General features: G+C 40.4%; 1 protein-coding gene across 1 annotated transcript in view; it reads left to right on the top strand.

The window, feature by feature from the left end:
- ARHGEF40 (Rho guanine nucleotide exchange factor 40) overlaps nt 1-15,790 on the top strand; it is an 85,995-nt gene that overhangs the window by 40,086 nt on the left and 30,119 nt on the right. The window lies entirely within an intron of this gene.

Raw genomic sequence — 15,790 nt, 5'->3', positions numbered from 1 at the left:
TGGAAAAGATGCCACTTTCACAGAAGCTGACTCCAAAAGCTTACATTTGCGTGCAAGAACAGTATATAGGTGCATTATTTTCTAATTAACATTTTAATGACAGCAATGTGATAGCTGTAGCTTTCTAGAAAATACATCACTAGTGTGCTAATATATAAATAACTGTGAGACATGTATAGCAACGAGTATGGATTATTACATGTGATCTAATACAGGGTATCTCATCCTTTTTAAACAATGTCCCTCCCAGTGATAAAAAGTCATAATTGAGAATAAAGACATAATGAATAAATCATTGTTATATATGGCCCCCACATTGCCCCCATGTATGACATAATGTCCTTCACAGTTCTTCTACACCCAACGTCTTATGTTACATGCTGCGCTGCATGTCTGGGGGTGTCATCCTTTACTTAGAAGAGGAATGATCGCTTCCATCAGTAGTTATGAAGGTCGCATATTGCAGTTACTGGTGCTCTGGGAGTTAGAGGTGAACCACATTCGCAGGCCTGTAAGCAGAGTGGTGAGTGATGTATGCAGCTTATCACTTGCTCCAGGGTTGCCATTAACTACAATGAGCTCCTCCCTCAGTACTGAAGTACTAAATTAAGCATGGCACCAACGGTAATGTGTGACCGTCCATGCTGGGAAGGGGGGACCTGCACATAGTACAGCATATAATTTAGACCAATGGTTCTTTAGCCAATTTATGTTTAAGAAATCTAAATGTAAGCATGTTTCATTGTGTACCATACATATAACTATATTTTTTTATCTAAATAACATTCCATAATACATCTTTATAGGGGCTTACTGAAGACACATTTGTTATTGGCATTAAAGGATTTGTCTGGAATAAATTGATCTTTCTAATCTAAGCTAAACACCCCCTACTTCCTGTCTACCTTCTAAATTACTACATTTTCCAATTTTCCAGTGACGTTCCATTTTTTCCTTCTGGAAACACAACGAAATTTATATAACCCATCCCCTCACCCCATCATACATACCTGTCTTCCGGTCCAGACCTTCTGGGCATGGAACATCACTTCTTCTGGGATCCTCCCTCTTTCCCACTACCTGCCCTTCTTAACTAACTCGACCCCTCCATCCCATCATACTATTGCGCAGGCAACCAGCAAATTTCAAAAAGAGGAGGGTCTGGCAGCCCACACCTGTGCAATAGTATGGGGTGGAGGGGTTTGAGTTGGTTAGGAAGTGCTGGTAGTGGGCAGGCTACCTAAGGAAACAGGAAGTGGGGAGTGAGTGAGAAAGGGAAGTGGAGGGAGAGAGGTGTAGTGTCAGAGCTCTGAGTGAATCCCAAGTCATCATGGTAGTTGTAAGAAAACTCAGAACAGGAAGATACCCATGTAAATAAATGCAGAAGCTGACAGGAGCTCACAGAGAAACACAGAAATCACTCAAAAGACTGCTGAAGGTATTTGGGTGCACTTATTAACCTGTTAATAGCACTAACAGACTTTTTGTGAAATTTTTTTTTTGCCCAGAAACCCCTTTAATGGTTGCAGTGTACATCCATCAGACATTTATTTTCTGAGTATGACTGCAAGATGGGAATTCAGGTCTTCATATCTATAATAATAGTTTTTATTTATATGGTACCAGCACTAAGCTCTAGATGGTCACCAAAATAGTCACTAATTTGACCCCAAAAATATACTTTTTCTAAAATTTTAGACTTAGGAGCTCAAACAAGCGATTAATTTTTTTAGCCTTAAGAAAAGCTGAATAGATAAACATTTATATATGTTTTTAAGAATTTTTGGTGAGTTTTTTTTTATTTTTTATGTTATAAGCTATATTTAAGAAAAAAAAAAGATCCTAAAAATCCTACAGTCCTGACTTGGGCCACTAAGGTTACGTTCACACTGGCTCTCCATTGTTTAGCTCTGTCAGGGACCCAAACAATGAAGATGAGTACCATTTAAACAGCAGTTATACATGGAGCCTGGCAGACCCCATTGACTCTAACGGGGTCTGTTGGGTGTCCGTTGTTTTTAAACTGAAAGCTGTGAAGGAAAAAGTCTCCCACTGAGGACTTTTTCCTCCGGCAATCTTCGGCAGACTCTGCGACAGAATCTTCAATAGAGACTCTGACACAGATGTGTACGTAGCCTAAGCCAAATAATACACTTCTTGTTTTCTGTAGTTTTCATTACAGCAGTCTCCTCATTTATAAGCACCCGGATGATCACAGCTATTATGTATATATAGATCAGACACAGAATGAACCAGTCACAAAAGGTCATTTCACAGATTTTCTGCTCCCCTCTGTACATTGACCTTTGCGCTAGTCACAGAAAACGCCTAGAAAACTCTCCCATCAAAGTCATGGTCTACTCCAAAACATTGTGTCTTTGGCCCATGGCCCATCTCTAGGAAATAGGAAGCAAAAAGAGTTGGAATTGAAAGATTTTTTTAAAATATAGTTAATAACGTTGAAAATTAAAAACAGCATCATGAAATCATAAACAGAGTGTGTAACAGGCAATTTCTGACAACACATTCCCATCTGTCTTCAGACTATGCTGCCAAATGTAGCAGCAGCAAGTATAGGGATAGGCTAATTTCCCTAGTAGCCAGAAGGGTGCAAAAATATTTTATGTTTGACTAATAAGAGGTATCAATGCAAAGGTAATATAGTAATATGTTTGATATGGTTAGACTAAGACACAAGACCATCAACTCCAACTTATATTCCTACCAAGCAGATCCATAAGAAGGCAACTTTGGATATTTTGGCATTTAAGAAAGAAATCCAGTACAGTCTTAAACTTGTACAATTCATCAATCATCACAACATCCTGTGGCAGAGAGTTCTGCATTCTCACTGCTCTTACTGTAAAGAAGCCCTATTTATGATCATGGTGAAAGTTTTTTTTTTTTCTCTAGAAATAGAGTAGGCCTAGAAAGATCTTTGTACTGTCCATTTATATCCATATTTACAATGTACCGGTAATTATGTAACCCTTAAGCCATACTTTTCCCAAACTGAAAAATCCCAAGTATATGAGTTCAGTGTATTCAAACACAGTAAGTGTGCAGTCTGCTGTACATATTTCTGTATGTCAGTCCACTGTCTAGTGTAAACCCTGTCAATGGCCAATCTGCAGTCCAGTGTTTTGTGGTCAGTGAGTTTACACTCTAGTATAAATGCTAGCACTGGTCACTCCACAGTCTCCACAGTCCACAGTAAATGCTGAGGTAGTCCACAGTCTAGTGTAAATGCTGAGGGTAGTCCACAGTCTAGTGTAAATGCTGAGGGTAGTCCACAGTCTAGTGTAAATACTCAGGGTAGTCCACAGTCTAGTGTAAATGCTCAGGGTAGTCCACAGTCTAGTGTAAATGCTGAGGGTAGTCCACAGTCTAGTGTAAATGCTCAGGGTAGTCCACAGTCTAGTGTAAATGCTGAGGGTAGTCCACAGTCTAGTGTAAATGCTGAGGGTAGTCCACAGTCTAGTGTAAATGCTGAGGGTAGTCCACAGTCTAGTGTAAATACTCAGGGTAGTCCACAGTCTAGTGTAAATGCTGAGGCTAGTCCACAGTCTAGTGTAAATGCTCAGGGTAGTCCACAGTCTAGTGTAAATGCTGAGGGTAGTCCACAGTCTAGTGTAAATGCTGAGGTAGTCCACAGTCTAGTGTAAATGCTGAGGGTAGTCCACAGTCTAGTGTAAATGCTGAGGTAGTTCACAGTCTAGTGTAAATGCTGAGGGTAATCCACAGTCTAGTGTAAATGCTGAGGGTAGTCCACAGTCTAGTGTAAATGCTGAGGGTAGTCCACAGTCTAGTGTAAATGCTGAGGTAGTTCACAGTCTAGTGTAAATGCTGAGGGTAATCCACAGTCTAGTGTAAATGCTGAGGGTAGTCCACAGTCTAGTGTAAATGCTGAGGGTAGTCCACAGTCTAGTGTAAATGCTGAGGGTAGTCCACAGTCTAGTGTAAATGCTGAGGGTAGTCCACAGTCTAGTGTAAATGCTGAGGGTAGTCCACAGTGTAGTGTAAATGCTGAGGGTAGTCCACAGTCTAGTGTAAATGCTGAGGTAGTCCACAGTCTAGTGTAAATGCTGAGGTAGTCCACAGTCTAGTGTAAATGCTGAGGGTAGTCCACAGTCTAGTGTAAATGCTGAGGTAGTCCACAGTGTAGTGTAAATGCTGAGGTAGTCCACAGTCTAGTGTAAATGCTGAGGGTAGTCCACAGTGTAGTGTAAATGCTGAGGGTAGTCCACAGTCTAGTGTAAATGCTGAGGGTAGTCAACAGTGTAGTGTAAATACTGAGGGTAGTCCACAGTCTAGTGTAAATGCTGAGGGTAGTCCACAGTCTAGTGTAAATGCTGAGGTAGTCCACAGTGTAGTGTAAATGCTGAGGGTAGTCCACAGTCTAGTGTAAATGCTGAGGGTAGTCCACAGTGTAGTGTAAATGCTGAGGGTAGTCCACAGTGTAGTGTAAATGCTGAGGGTAGTCCACAGTCTAGTGTAAATGCTGAGGGTAGTTCACAGTCTAGTGTAAATGCTGAGGTAGTCCACAGTCTAGTGTAAATGCTGAGGGTAGTCCACAGTCTAGTGTAAATGCTGAGGGTAGTCCACAGTCTAGTGTAAATGCTGAGGGTAGTTCACAGTCTAGTGTAAATGCAGAGGTAGTCCACAGTCTAGTGTAAATGCTGAGGTAGTCCACAGTCTAGTGTAAATGCTGAGGGTAGTCCACAGTTTAGTGTAAATGCTGAGGGTAGTCCACAGTTTAGTGTAAATGCTGAGGGTAGTCCTCAGTCTAGTGTAAATGCTGAGGGTAGTCCACAGTCTAGTGTAAATGCTGAGGGTAGTCCACAGTCTAGTGTAAATGCTGAGGGTAGTCCACAGTGTAGTATAAATGCTGAGGGTAGTTCACAGTCTAGTGTAAATGCTGAGGTAGTCCACAGTGTAGTATAAATGCTGAGGGTAGTTCACAGTCTAGTGTAAATGCTGAGGGTAGTCCACAGTGTAGTATAAATGCTGAGGGTAGTCCACAGTCTAGTGTAAATGCTGAGGGTAGTCCACAGTCTAGTGTAAATGCTGAGGGTAGTCCACAGTCTAGTGTAAATGCTGAGGGTAGTCCACAGTCTAGTGTAAATGCTGAGGGTAGTCCACAGTCTAGTGTAAATGCTGAGGTAGTCCACAGTGTAGTATAAATGCTGAGGGTAGTTCACAGTCTAGTGTAAATGCTGAAGTAGTCCACAGTCTAGTGCAGTTAGTTAGTGCACTTTTAGAGTAGACACTGTTACTGGTCAGTTCATAGTCTACTGTAAATGCTACTGCCTGGAAATGTAGAGTCTAGTGTAATTGGTTTTTTTGTATTTTACAACTAATAATGCAGATTTTTTTTTTACTAATTCAGCACCAAAAATGGGTTTTTCCTCATATATTATAAGTTAGGAGCCAAAAGTTCTTTTTGTTGCTTGAAAAGGAACAATCAAGTAGGTATAAAAAAACCAAATGATCAGAAATCTCATGACTCAACATGTTCTCTCAATGATACACATGATAGTGTGTATATGCCTTTTCCTGCTTGTTTTACTATTGAGTATCCTATTGGTTAGACAACAGATTATTCCTCCTTTGGTTTGGATAGGGGCAACATAACCATCTGACTTCTTGGAAGCATAACCATCTGGCTTCTTGTGTTTCTTGCTATAGTGGTTTGGAACTCAGGCTGCCTTCATACGATGTAAACGCGAGCTGATTTTGTCAAAATACACGTGTAAAAATCAGACTCCCATTGACTTCAATTCCATTTTTACACGTGTAAAAAACGCATGTTTTTTGCACGTTTTTTACATGAACAAACAAGAAGGAACAACAGTTCCAAAGAGTTGAAATATTCAACATACAAAATAGTATGAAACAATATTTTTTATTGATGAAAAATCATTTCCAGAAATACATAATACGAATAATATGTTAAACACACAGACACAATTATTTAAACACAGACAGAAGCAACCATAACACAGCAGGTAAAATCACTGGGGAAATGCTGGGAACATACTACTAGGCGCAGCATATAGATAAAGACGCTAAAGTGCCGGCACATATGACACTATGTATACAAATGTGTCTATTACAAAATCCTTGCTGGCACAGAAGTACATACGTAGATGTCAAGGAGTGCAGTGCTAACATGAGAACATCCACAAGATAATGCTAGATGGTTTTATTCTCTAAGGGGCATATGAAATAATGGGTCGGTCGCAACCATACCAGCGGGCTCCTGGTTTATACTCTAATTATGGGTAAGGAACACTCTTCTTGTATCTAGGCACTATTCATTAGTGGGCATATATATTTATGTGCACTTCATTATTTCATATGCCCCTTAGAGAATAAAACCATCTAGCATTATCTTGTGGATGTTCTCATGTTAGCACTGCACTCCTTGACATCTACGTATGTACTTCTGTGCCAGCAAGGATTTTGTAATAGACACATTTGTATACATAGTGTCATATGTGCCGGCACTTTAGCGTCTTTATCTATATGCTGCGCCTAGTAGTATGTTCCCAGCATTTCCCCAGTGATTTTACCTGCTGTGTTATGGTTGCTTCTGTCTGTGTTTAAATAATTGTGTCTGTGTGTTTAACATATTATTCGTATTATGTATTTCTGGAAATGATTTTTCATCAATAAAAAATATTGTTTCATACTATTTTGTATGTTGAATATTTCAACTCTTTGGAACTGTTGTTCCTTCTTGTTTGTTTTTGTATTCTGTTTCTGGTTGAAATATGCCTTTTCATTATTGGGCCTATGTATGAGAGTTGTACATGTGTTAATTAACGTTTCATATACTCTCGTGTGCTATGTTTTTCTTACGTTTTTTACATGGCATTGAAGTCAATGGGAGTCTGATTTTTAGGGCCTGTACACACGGAGTTTACGTGCACGTGTCGCGTTTCTTGGCGCGTTTTTTTACACATGTAAAAAATTCCATTGAAGTCAATGAGACTGCTATTTTTACATGTGTATTCTATGCACGTGTATTATGCTAAAATGCACGCACGTAAACTCCGTGTGCACAGGCCCTTACACATGTATTTTTTACACATGTATTTTGACAAAATCAGCTTGCGTTTACATCGTGTGAAGGCAGCTTGATCAGATAGCTAACAGGAACGCTTCATGTGGCTAGTGAGTCACGTTTTATTAACAGTTCGCTGCTTGTCAATCTACAGTAGAGTCAAGGCTTCAGTCTGCTAGGTGCTGCATAAAAAAAACATATTTGAAGGACTAGGGGAAGTATTATCACTTCTCCATAATTTAAAAGGGTTTTCAGTTGGAAGTAAAAAAAAAATGCTCATAGAAACCCTGGTTGGGATGTTTTGTCCCCATTGTTTTCACATAGGAAGATTTTCTGTCATTTTAATAGTAACTGCCTGTCAGGATCACTATGTACCTGTTGTTTTAAAGTGTGTTTATTATATATTAATATACAATGTAAACCATGTGCTATACATATTAAAAAGTATGAGGTCACGTGTACCAGCACTGTTACGGCAAGTTCACACGCCGGAAATTGAAGAGGAATTCCTTATCATTTTCTGCCCTCGGGCAACTCACAATGGAATGCCGATTAATGGGCCTAATCAGCAGGCAGTCTCCAGCTGCAAAATCCGTGGCTGAGAGTCTGTGGCAGGATTGAACAGGACGCTTATTTTTTGCAGTGTCCTGCTATGAACTCTCCCTCCCATTGAAAACAATGTGTGAACTTAACCTAAGTTTAGTCTGTTGGATTCTTATCGCTTTATTACAGGTTAAAAACCTTTTTCCCACAATCTTATTTATCAGTTGCCTAAAGAATAGATAATAGATTGCTGGGGCCCCAAACATTTTGACCCTCATTGATCACAAGAGTGGAGTCCTAAGGTCCCTTTTGCCTCCATGTTCATTTCTGCTCCATTCAAAATCTGTGGGACAGGGAGGTACTTTGCCTCATTGAAGGGATTGTCATAACTGCAGAGAGAGACATAAAAGCCTTGTATACTACTCTAGGTGTTCTGTGAAGAGATATGCAATTTACTTTTACTGGTAGGAAAAATGAGAACTCTGTGTCTAGCACCACCTATTGGAAAGTCCACCCCTATAAGTTTAAGCCCAACTTTCAGAAAAAAAGCTTTGTGACTTGACTTGGGATATCAACCAAACCCGAAACTCTCTTACAAAAAGAAAAAAAAAACACGGATACTTTTTCCTTGTCAGTACATAACAGGGTACTAGTTGGCTAGATAAGATGCAATTGACATGGCTCATGATGGGAACTTTATCTCATTGAAGAGGCTGCTGTGGAATGAGATTTTCTGATTTTGCTTATATGCAAGTCATGTCACAAGATTTCCTTGAAAGTCAGCCATTGATTTATTTTTTACCTTTCAATAGATGGCGCTAGAGGCACATTTTTGCTTTTTTCAACTAGAAATTTAACTATGGGATTGACATAGATAACTGATTACAGTTCTCGACTGTTTTGTCAGCTTCATACACATCATGGCGCGCACATAACCACGCCTCCATTGAAAGCCCATTGTGGGAGAATTCCCTCAATTCAGTCTGTTATTATTCCTAGTCCATTGACATTAATTCCAGCACCAACTTTATAGGATATATTTCTTCATTTGACAGATAGCTGATACTAAAATTATTTTGTGATGACAGATCGGATACTGAGATAATTGCTGCTTGTAAGCTGAGATCTGTAACCTTAACATCACCTGATTACAAGACATTTTTTTTAAAATAAAAACCGGAAACAAAATGATCAGTTCTGTGAGCTTTAAAGGGATTCTATCATTAGAGTTAGGCAAATTTACCTAACAACATGTTGCAATGGCCTTTAGAAAGGTTATTCTAGCCCTACCTTTCTTTAAATTTTATCCAATGCTGTTTTTGAAATACAGACTTTATTCTACTAGCCTCTGCCCAGACCTTCGTCTGTGTGTTGTTGGCATCGATGATCTGCCTATATTTAGCAAATTGCTGCTATCAATGGTTCACCTGGTCCAGCGTTTCAGCAGTTCTCAAGCTGTCTTGCTGCTGAATTTGTTCCATCGCTCTGTGCCTGTGATTGTTCCGGCATCTCAGCAGCTGGCTGGGACGCCATATAATGATCATGTTGTTGGTGTCAATGATCCGCCTACTTCGGCGTTTCGGCAGCTCTGAAGCTGGCCTGCCGCTGAACTTGTTCCTCGCACCGTGCCTGCGATTGTTCCAACATCTCAGCAGCTCACTGGGATGCCATATAATAAGTGTGTTGTTGGCGTCGATGATCCGCCTGCTCCGGCGTTTTGGCTGCTCTAAGAGCCACTTGACGCCTAGCTTGCTCAATCCCCCTGAGGTCCGCTGAGGAGAAGTCTGTGACTTCTGGCTACCTTTTCTTTTTCCCAGCATGTTTAAAATAGGCAAACTGCCAATTTGAATTAAAGGGGCTGCCTGGAACAGATCAGATAATATGCAAATGTAAGTACACAATTGACTCAGGGTTATCTGTGTGTTTACATACAGAGATAACAGAGCAGCTTTATCAGCAAACTCCAATTAGCTGAAAGAGTCCTGCTGGCAACAGCAGTGTAATATAGTATATGAACAGAAATTCATAACCATCATGTAGCCATGTCATTTACCGGGATAAAAACTAGTTTAATCGAGGTTTACAAACTATCTATGTGGCAAATTTCATCCAAATCCATTCAGCTGTTTTTACGTGATTGAGTAACAAACCTCCAAACACACAAACTTTCACATCACATTTATAATATTAGTAGGATAGTAGGATTCTGTGCACAGAGCACAGCACCGTCATATCCAGTATCCCACGTCCTCTGGCCTCTACACACCCCTTCATATGTAGATATCTTTCTTTTCTTATTCTTTGCTGCATAGGAAGCAGAACTTCTCAGTACAGCACATGTGCAGGATTTGCATGTACTATAATGAGAAGTGCTGCTGCTAACACAGCAAATAAGCATAGTAGGATTAAGAGTGTGTAATAAGACCGGGGTATGGTAACAAAACATATGTAACTTGTACTGAGTCTCCGGCATGTTATGCATGTCGAGGATCACTAGGGACCATGTGGCCAATCGGGACCATATGATCTGCCATTGCGCTGGGGAGATCTGCCGACCCAAATCCTCAGTCCACCTGACCATGTATCTGTGGACAAGGGATGCCCATCACTCTGGGGAGGAAAGAAAGTATACCCTTTCTAAAGGCTATTGCAACATGTCGTTAGGCAAATTTGCCTAAATCTAATGATAGCATCCCTTTAAGCATTGTACATGGCTCAGGACACTAGTTGTATTTCTGCTGCCAGACTGTGTGCTTTGTCTATAAATTCACTGCTAACTGAATAGTAACAGAATATTATTTTACAGAAACCAACATCCATATTTTTTTATCCTTTACATGTGTATGACCATTCCTTTATGTATTTCCAGGGCCATTTCATATTATGACTTGAAAGATCATGAATAGAGTTAAGTAATGTGTGGGCTAAGACTGTATAACGGGAGATACAGCTTCTTCCCACACCTTAGTAATTACTCATTTTCTGGCAGGGGATGAGAATTATCAGCTGTGGGTGTGATTACTGGAATTGTTTAAATAACCCGTGCACTTCACAGGAGGTCATTTTTGTAAGCTGACCATATTTCCAACAATTCAGGCAAAGGTAATGCCACAATTAATTATTTGATGGATTTCTAATCTGCATCTATGCAAGTTATCAATTTACATGTATTCCTAAAGAAAATATCTGTCAGGAAGTCTTTGCTTCCTATACTTCCTCAGCCACCTTCCTGTACCCAACTGTAGTACCTAGATCACTAAGTGCAGTGGGTGAAAGTGTTGTTGCTTACTATCACTACTCACTACCATCACTGTTCTCTATACTGCACATCACTTCATGTTCTAGTTACTCTAGTTACTGCCATGGAGCCAACAAAACTTTTGGTCTGTTTGTCTAGCAAGTATTTTTTGAAATTTGTAAGTAAAACATCTAAAGAATCTCTAATCATTTCATGGGGAAATTTTTATTGAGCTTTCTTTTTCAAAGTGTTGTCTGGTGGAGAAATAAAGCTAAAACATGCTTAGAATAGGTATAAAACACGATAAAGAAGCAGTCAGTACCCAATGATTCCCTGTTCCTCCATACAAAACACTTGCCAGATTCCCGCTGGTGTCTATTTCCTGGTCCCATCTTGAAACACAGGAAATTATAGTAAATACCCTTTCACCCTATTGCCCCCTGAGGCGGGTCACTGTGTGTGGCCATTTCCTGTGTGTTCAGAGGGGACCAGCAGTACCCAGTAAACATTGCAACTGGAGCAGCCGTGGATTTAGCTGCTGCTTCTATTTTGTGCTTAACCCATACTGAACCTATTTTTAAATACACTCCGTTGGCAGACAACCCCTTTAACAAATCTCACTTCGTTATATTTTAGGAAGCAGCACTTTCTCAATCTAACTGGGAATTACATATAAGGTGTTACAGTTGAGTTTTAAGAGCAAACTTCAGCAAAATGCAGAGACTGCCTGCTAACAGCGAGTAGAAAAAAACAAGTTGCTTAAAACTAGTACAGCTCTGCGAGCAAGAGACAGACCACAAAAGCATTCACCAGTGCTAGCTGCAAGGCTAGATGGGCTTTGCAGAGTTTGGGCATCCAAATTGTCACCACCAGTAATTGTACAGGTAATAAATGCTCCACTTACTGAAAATGAACCAAAAACTACTATTTAATTATGGAGAATATCTGGACCATCGACTAGAGGACGATGTGGATGGTAGACTCTAGGAAGTAGCCTGTCAGAAAAGATGTCGGAGCCGGGAGAAAATGGGAATCCAATAACCAGCCAAAAGTCGTATTCCAGGAGATAACGTCAGAATAAAATTGGAAAACAAGCCATATCCAAACAGAAGCCAGGGCGTCAGTACACCAGAAGGTCGTGTCTTGACAGAAGTCAATACCTAAAGCCAAGAGGTCAATATTCCAGGAGATCAATCTGGAAACAGATAAATGCAAAAAGGACTCAAAGCCAAACAGGAAACAATTGTAGGCAGGTGGGTGTGAAGAAAGAAAACTTAAATGGGTCTCCTCAGGTGGTAATTGGACAACAACAGAGAATCTCTGACATGCAGAGGCTTCTCAGGTCGACATGCGTTAGAATTGATACTTCTGACAGTTCCCCCCCACACTCTTTTATGAGGGGCCACTGGACCAGGTTTTGTAGGAAATTTTTTGTGATAAATTCCTAACTAATGTCTCTGCATGAACAGATTGGACCATTTCCCAAAATTGTTCTTCAGGTTCATAGCGCTTCCAATGAACTAAATACTGAATAGTACATCTAACCCTACATGAGTCAACAATTCTATCAACCTCAATTTCAAAGTCTCTCTACTTGGAACAGAAGGTGGGAGTTTATTGGGCAGGTTTTCTGATAATTATATGGTATAATTTGGTAAATATTTCTTGAGAAAAAATTATGAAAACACATCATATGCCTTTAACCCCTTCCCAACAGTCGCCATAATTGTAATGTGAATGCTGAGTCTTTAAAGATGGCAGCCCTTTGCTGTACAGAAGAGATCCCGAACTAATGAATTCTGGTTGCAGACACCCACAAAGTCAAAAAAATTGCCCCTGGGGCCGTCCGCACTGGCCTTATACCTTTACTGTTGCAGGCCGGCTCCTCAGGATTAGGATCAGGGGTTTGAGAAGAACAGAAAATGTGAGATAAGCCTTAACATCTTTATAGCTGGGTCTGTAAGTTACCACAAAATCAAACCTGGCAAAAAAATAATGCCCACCTAAGGGAAGTGGGGGAGGGGACATAAGCAAAGAGAGATAAAATAAAATTCTGTGAGGGGGCCTGGGTGAAGGCCCAGAAGTACCTACGTGCCAGGCCCCCTAGCGATAGGGTCGGTATATCACTATGTGTTGCCAAATAGAGGTATAGCGAGAAGAAACATAGAGCGCCAGCTACAGAATGTTATGGTTTAAGCCTGTGGAGGGGACTCAGAACTGAGAAGTGTCTGGTACTCACCAGAATGTTAGAATTTCAACCAGTAGAACCAGGTTTTGCTAAAGACTTCAACTGTGCCATGCAGCAAAGAGGTGAGGTTTTCCATATGCATAATCCCATTGACCTTTAAGATCCAGAGGGAGAAAGGAGTTGGTTCAACTTACTTTCAGAATTGCGGGATACAAGCTTGGGCGAGGACCAGAAAACAAAGTAGAGAGATCTTATAGGTGACCACCAGAGACACACGATGATGGAGCAGGGCCCAACTGATGAGATTTCTCAGTAATTTGCAAAATGATCCACTTAACACCATCCCAGAATGGGGAGAGAACAGCACAAGCCTAGAATACTTGGAGCATGGTGCCTTCCTCCAAGCTATATCTCCAGTACGTTGGAGGGACCTACGGAAAGAGTGCATGCAATTTTGTGGGGACGCAATACTATCTAGATAAGATCTTAAAACTGAATTTCTGGTAGTGAGAGTCGATCGAGGCCTTTTGTGTGAGACAAAATATACGTTCTTTTTGTGCCTGAGTGAGGCCAGATCCGTCTCCCAATTCAATATAAAAGGGGGGACAGCCTGGAGGATAAATTAGAAGCTTGTATATGACTGTGAGGGAATGGTGCAGGAGACTATCGCCAATGCTGAGGCATTCTAAGAGTGTGTGTTCAGACTTAAAGTCGAAAGGTTAGATTCTTATGGTTATTAAGAATGGTAATCTTTTGTCTAGCCCCCTCGAAGAAATGACGCCATTCTTTAATAGGCCATTTTATAGCTAGCAGTTCACAATTACCTATATCATAATTCTTAGCAGGAGAGAACTTTCTAGAGAAGGCACAAGGCTGTATGCTGGTAAGGGAGGCCTTGGGATAACACCGCCCCTATCCCTACTTCTGCAGCATCTCCTTTAACAACAAAAGGACATAAAGTGTCCGGTTGAATTAGGATTGAAGCTTCCATAAAACTACTTTTAAGAGACTCAAAGGCTGAGATAGCATCAGGATTCCAATTTAGTAAATCAGCCCATTTTTTAGTGAGATCTCTAAGTGGTTATACTATGGAAGAAAAATCATGAATGAACTTCCTATAATAATTGGCAAATCCCCAAATTCTCTGCAATGCCTTTTAGGCTGTTTTCACACGGAGTAACACTCCGCTCATTCTGACACATAAAGACGTGTCAGAGTGAGCGCTGTAAAACAGAATCCCATTGACTTCAATGGAAATCAATGGGAGGGGGTTTTTTAGCGCGGAAATTCCACATCCACATTCCTCACCATTTTCCTCCATTTGAATGGACCCTAAGTGACCACATTTTTAAAGATAGCTCAAGAATTACATAACCCAAATGGCATAACCAAATATTCATAGTGTCCTTCAACAGTACGCACCCCCTTCTGAATTCATATAAGGTTATAAACTCCCCTGTGGAGAACCACTTGGGTCCAAAAATCTAATTTATTAAGTCAGGGATGAGAGGAAGAGTTTTTTGTATGCATTGTCTCAATCCTCCATCTTTTTTTCAACAAAGAAAAACCCAGCACCCACAGGAGAAGTGGATGAACGAATATGACCTTTACAAAGACTATGTTTAACATAATCTTTTATGGACTGCCTTTCCAAATTGTAAAGGTTGTATAACTGTCCCTTGGGAAGTTTAGGGTTAGAAAGAAGATGTATAGTACAATCATAAGGTCTGTGAGGCAGAAGCAACTCAGCCCCGGACTCAGAAAAAAAAAATCAACAAAATCTTGATCATAATCATGTAATGTTGAAGAAACAGAAGCCAAGGTCAGATAAATACTTGAAACATTCAAAATTCCATTGAATTAAATCTCGATTCTCCAGTCCACGATTATGTGTCTGTAACCAAGGAAATCCTAGATCTAAGACTGTATGTACATTTTCAAGAACAAAGAAAGGAAAGGGACTTAGTGTGAATTGTACCTATAACAATAGTCACCAGAGGTGTAACAAACTTGACTGTACAGTATGTTGGGAAAGAGGTATGTTATCATTTTCGGTCACACAGACTAGATTCGTGAGAGGAATCGGAGGAATACCTAATGTTTGCACTACCTGTGAATCCAGAAAGTTGGCTGCTAACCCACAGTGAACAAAATCATTACCAGAGAGATCATTCTAAAAAACTTTATTTTAACTGGCAGAAAAATTTTCCACTGAGAAATGATGAGAAATATCTGTTCACCTAGGCAGTTGTCCATAGAACCACCTAAGCACTGAAGTTTTCCACCAACTGGGCACTTGGGCCATCTTTTAGAATATGGCCAGCATCTCCGCAATAAAAACATAAATTTTGCTGTCTCGGGAGTCCAATAACCAGTCAAAAGTCGTATTCCAGGAGATCACATCAGAACACAATTGGAAGACAAGCTGTATCCAGAAACAGAAGCCAGGGAGTCGGTATAATAGGAGACCGCGTCAGGACAGAATCAGGAGACAAGTCGGAGTCAATAACTAAAGCTAAGAGGTCAATATTCCTAGAGATCGATCTAAACACAGGTGAATGGAGAAACAGGTCTCCATGCCAAACATGACAAAATTACAGGCAGGTGGATGAGGAGAGAGGAACTTAAATAGGCCTCCTCAGGTGGTAATTGAACAAAACTAGAGAATCTGACATTCAGAGGCTTCTCCAATCAGCATGGAAACCTTAAAGACACAGCATCAGAACTGATACTCCTGACATAAGGGTTGCAC

This window comes from Leptodactylus fuscus, chromosome 1 (assembly GCF_031893055.1).
Source record: "Leptodactylus fuscus isolate aLepFus1 chromosome 1, aLepFus1.hap2, whole genome shotgun sequence".
NCBI classification, from domain to species: domain Eukaryota; kingdom Metazoa; phylum Chordata; class Amphibia; order Anura; family Leptodactylidae; genus Leptodactylus; species Leptodactylus fuscus.
Note: the sequence above shows the minus strand (reverse complement) of the source record. Positions and strands in the feature narration are given on the sequence as shown.